Source organism: Citrus clementina, unplaced genomic scaffold (assembly GCF_000493195.1).
Source record: "Citrus clementina cultivar Clemenules unplaced genomic scaffold, Citrus_clementina_v1.0 scaffold_5, whole genome shotgun sequence".
Classification (NCBI taxonomy): Eukaryota; Viridiplantae; Streptophyta; class Magnoliopsida; order Sapindales; family Rutaceae; genus Citrus; species Citrus x clementina.
The window spans coordinates 16,298,366-16,303,681 of NW_006262201.1; the positions used below are offsets into that span (position 1 = coordinate 16,298,366).

At 35.5% G+C, this 5,316-nt stretch overlaps 1 non-coding gene across 1 annotated transcript; it reads right to left on the reverse strand.

The window, feature by feature from the left end:
- Positions 1–569: 569 nt before the first annotated feature.
- On the reverse strand, positions 570–673 carry LOC112098692. The gene has a single exon (XR_002905801.1). It is a non-coding gene; the product is annotated as a small nucleolar RNA R71 (small nucleolar RNA).
- Between the last annotated feature and the right edge of the window lie 4,643 nt (positions 674–5,316).

The window sequence follows — 5,316 nt, forward strand, 5'->3', positions numbered from 1 at the left end:
CGATAAGGTTAGTATCGTAATTTCTCTTTTTTCCTTATTTTTAATCGTTTTGTTCCCATTTATTTTGTGTTCTTTGCATGCATGGTCGTAGGTCATTATTACCTAATCTTGAACCTATAAACCTTGAACTAGAAAAAACGCTTTGCACACACAAGCACGTTAAAAATAAATTTGAAATGGATTTGCAACAACAACAAGCACCACAGGAGAGGCCATTTAAGAACTACTTTAGTCCCTTAGCTAATTTGAGCATCTCATACATAAGATACCCAAATGTAGCTGCTAGGAGTTTTGAATTAAAACCTAGTGTGCTAAATTGTCTCCCCACATTTTATGGCCTATAAAATGAGGACCTATATAATCATCTGAATGATTTTCATGTCATTTGTCAAACTTTTAAATATGAGAATTTTTCAGAAGATGATGTTAAACTTAGACTATTCCCATTTTCTCTAAAAGATAAAGCTCGTTCATGGCTTAATACATTGCCTGCTAATAGCATTACATCATGGGAACAAATGGTAACTAAATTTTTAAATAAATATTTCCTAGTGCATAAAATCAATGCTATTCGCAAGAAAATCTCGGAGTTTACCCAGAGAAATGACGAGCAGTTTTTCGAAACATGGGAGTGATTTAATGGACTACTCTTGAAGTGTCCACATCATGGGTACGAGAAATGGCACCAATGCCAATACTTTTTGGAGGGATTATTGTCGAATGTGCAAGAATGGCTAATGGCAACAAGTGGAGGAGAGCTAATGTCAACAAGTGCATCAGAGATTTGGGAATTCTTCCAGCGACAAGCGGATAGTTCCCAACAATTGAGTCGATCACACAGGAATACTAGAAGAATTAAAGGAGTGAATGAGGTTCACATTGGCGAGTCAACTTCGGGAATCAAAGAAGTTAAGGAGATGGTTGAAGGTTTTTCTCGAAAAATAGCATCGTTATCGACTGCTAAATCAACAGAACCACATGACCATGACTCATACTCAGATCAAGCCAATGCCATAAGTGTAATAAGAAAACCATCAAATTACAACCCATACTCCAACATATATAATCCTGGATGAAGAGACCACCCCAATTTTTCATGGTCTCAAGGATTCCAACAAAATGGACCAGCAGCTCTAGCTCCACCAATGCAACCAATTCCCCAATCCTCTCAGCCACCATTCAGACCATACAATCCAAACCAGAACTACTCTCAACCCAACTCATGCGAGGATGCATTCCAGAATTTCAAGAATGTTACTCACTCCACGATTGAGCAACAGAACTGCACCATTGATGAACAACGAAATGAGTTGAGAGCAGGTTTCAACTCACAATCCCAATCAGTTTCAAGCCTCGATAAAATGGTGGGACAGCTTACTTCTTCAGTTCAGACCTTGGCAATGACTGTCGAGAAATGTAAGTTTCCAAGTCAACCAGTGCCTAATCCTAAAGGAGTGCATGAAGTAAGTACCAGTTCACCACAGCAGCATGGAGATGTCAAAGCAATCATGACCTTGCGAAAAGGAAAAGAAGTCGACAACAAAGTGGAGATGCCGGTGACAAAAGAAAATCAAATTGTACCTGTGAATGTTGAGGACTCACCATCGAATGAGAAAGAAGAAACTAACCCACGAGAATATGTTCCCAAAGCTCCATTTCCTCAGAGGCTAGCTAAAGGAAAGAAAGGAAAATCCACAGGTGAGATTCTTGAAATCTTCAAACATGTAAGTGTTAACATCCCTTTGCTTGATGCTATTAAACAAGTTCCATCTTATACCAAGTTTCTTAAAGACCTTTGTACTAAAAAGAGAAACATTCATATTCAAAAGAAGGCATTTTTAACAGAAAACGTTAGTTCTATACTCCAATATAAAATTCCTCTTAAATACAAAGATCCAGGCTCCCCCACTATCTCATGTAGTATAGGGAACCACACAATTGAGAATACTTTGTTTGATTTACGAGCTAGTGTAAATCTGTTGCCTTACTCTGTATTCGTGAAACTTGGACTGGGATAATTACACCTAATTCCAATGGTGTTACAACTTGCAGATCGGTCCACAAAAATACCTCGTGGTATTGTGGAGGATGTGCTTATCCAGGTAAACAAGTTTTATTTTTCTGTTGATTTCAATGTAATTGACACTCAACCAATACAAGATTCAAGGAAGCATATCCCCATTATTCTAGGCCGACCTTTCTTGGCAACTGCGGATGCTCACATTCAATGCAGGACTGGAAATATGCAGTTGTCCTTTGACAACATAACTATGGAGCTGAACATTTTCAACATTGCCAAACAACCTTACAATGCAGATGATGGAATTGATGATGTGGATTTAATTGAAGCATTAGTTGATGACACTTTTGTTTCAAACCTTAGTGATGATCCTTTATAAACATGCTTAACTCACTTTGGTTTTGGTTTTGATTTTGATATTGACAAATCGGTTGATGAGGTCAACACTCTACTTGACTCAGCACCATCCATGGACACTAATAAATGAAAGTCAAAAGTTGAATAACTAGCACCATCAGAAAAGAAACTCATTCCATCTTCAGAATCATCACCGAAACTCGAGCTCAAATCATTGCCCAACACTTTGGAATATGCATTTTTTAGAGAAGAAAGTAATCTAATAGTAATCATCTCATCATCCCTCAATGATGAACAAAAAGGTAAGTTGTTGAATGTTTTAAGAGAGCACAAAGGGGCATTAGGATGGACCATAGCAGACATAAAAGGTATAAACCCAGTAGATTGCATGCATTACATTCACCTTGATAAAAATGTTAAATCTACTAGGAAAATGCAACGTCGGTTAAATCCTAACATGAAAGAAGTTGTTAGAACTGAAGTTCTTAAACTATTAGGCGCATGTATCATTTACCCCATTTTTGATAGTTCATGGGCCAGTCCTGTACAAGTTGTCCCCAAAACATCAGGAGTCATAGTAGCTACGAATGCCGATAATGAATTGATACCCACTAGAGTAACTACAGGATGCCGTGTATGCATTGATTATAAAAAGTTGAATTCTGTCACATGTAAAGACCATTTTCCTTTACCATTTATCGATCAAATGCTTGATAGATTAGCAGGTTATGAATTTTATTGCTTTCTAGATGGCTACTTCAGGATACAATCAGATCCCCATAGCACCAAAAGATCAAGAGAAAACTACATTCACTTGCCATTTTGGCACTTTTACATATAAGAGAATGACATTTGGATTATGTAATGCACCTGCTACATTTCAACGATGCATGTTAAGTATTTTTTCTGATATAATTGAACGATTCCTTGAAGTCTTTATGGATGACTTTTCTGTTTTTGGTGACTTGTTTGATCAATGTTTACATCATCTAACACTAGTTCTGCATAGATGTATCGAGAATAACTTAGTCTTAAATTAGGAGAAGTGCTATTTTATGATAAAATAAGGTATTGTTCTCGGTCACATCATTTCGAGCAAAGGTATTGAGGTTGACAAAGCTAAGGTGGATCTCATTTCTAATCTTCCTCTACCCAAAAGTGTCCTTCCCATGATTTGGAGGGAAAGATTTGTTGGGTCCATCTCATTTGGGGGTCTAAAAGCTTAAAGTCCAAATAAGTTTGCTTGGTTCATAATTATTACTAAGTCTTGGACTTGGATAAAACTTGCCATGTAATTTGGCTATAAAAGCAAGCGCTGCCCAATGGAATTGTGCCTGAAAACACTCGGTGGAAGAAAAGCGGCAAGAGAGAGAGAGAGAAAAGCCAATAGAAGGGAATATTGATTTCAATATTTAATTAAATGATCGGAAGGCGAAATTAACTCATTTTTCTCCCAAATTTTGAGGGTAAATTCCTGGCATCGCCTTCTATAATCTTACTGGTGTTGATTTTTATTTTATCCTCTCTTTGGCTATTATTTGAGATGCTCAATTATTGGAGAGATAGTTATTAGTTTGTTCTTATAAGCCAAGAATAGTGAGATTCTTGATGTCGGTTGCCTCTAATATTATCTAAAGAAGAATTTGTGTTGTAATCCCATTAATATAGTGAAAGATTGCGTGGTTTTTCTCGCTTTGAGTTTTTCATGTAAAAATCTATGTCTCTTGTGGTTGGTTTTTTCTTTGGATTTATTAGTTTATTTTTCTGCTTATTTATTTATGGTGCACATCCTATTTTAATCACACAAAGAGGGAAATATTTTATTTTCGCTTAATTTGCAACTGCTTGCAGTAGTCCCTTTCCCAACAAGCATGAATTTCGATTTAAAAAAGGCTAGGTTTGATGGAAATGAAGAAACAAGAGAAAAGCCTAAACAAGTTACTTGTCAAGGCATTTTAAATGAAGTAGGAGATTTTGTAAATGATTGGGGGAAAATGAAAAAGAAGAAAAGGAAGAGAAGGTCAAAGACAATGCAAATGTGGAAAAAGAAGTCGATATTTTTTTACTTGCCAATTGGGAGGTTTATTATTTTTAAATAATATTTTATTATTATTTTATTAATTACTAAAAATTTAGATAATGAACAAATAGGCATATAATGTGGTCATTTTCATTATTTTCAGGGATTACTCTTGCGTCATAACTTGGGTGTAAAAGGAAAGTCAAAAGATAGGTTGAAATCATGTAAAGATTTAAAAGTTTTGAAAATTAGGCATCATTTATATCCGAAGAGGAAAGGAAAGAGATTGTGCTTACCGGTTGCAACGAACACATTATCTAAAGAGGAGAAGAAAACCTTTTGTAAGAGGCTATTTGACATAAAGTTACTGGATGGATATGGCTCAACCATTGGAAACAACATTTTGATCGATGAGTGTAAAATTAAGGGTCTTAAATCCCATGATTATCATATTTTGATGCAATGATTATTGACAGTGGCATTAAGAGGTCTTTTATTTAAAGGACTAAGATTTGTGATTTTTCAACTTCCGGCATATTTCAATGAATTATGTCGAAGAGTTATCGATGGGGCTAAGTTAAAAGAAATGGAAAACGACATTGCTGAAACTTTGTGTAAGCTGGAAAGATTTTTTCCTCCATCCTTTTATGACATCATGATCCATGACAATTCATCTAGGACGTGAAGCTCAACGGTGTGGTCCAGTACAATATCGTTGGATGTATCATTTTGAAAGGTGTGTTAAGTTAGCATTAATATCATGATTTTTATTATAGTTTATTTTTTAGTACAACTGATATTTTATTTTTTAAAATAAATTATGTAGATTTATAAAAATAAAAATTGAAGGGATATGTTAAGAATGAAGCACGACCAGAAGGATGTATAGCAGAATGCTATTTAGTTGAAGAATGCATGA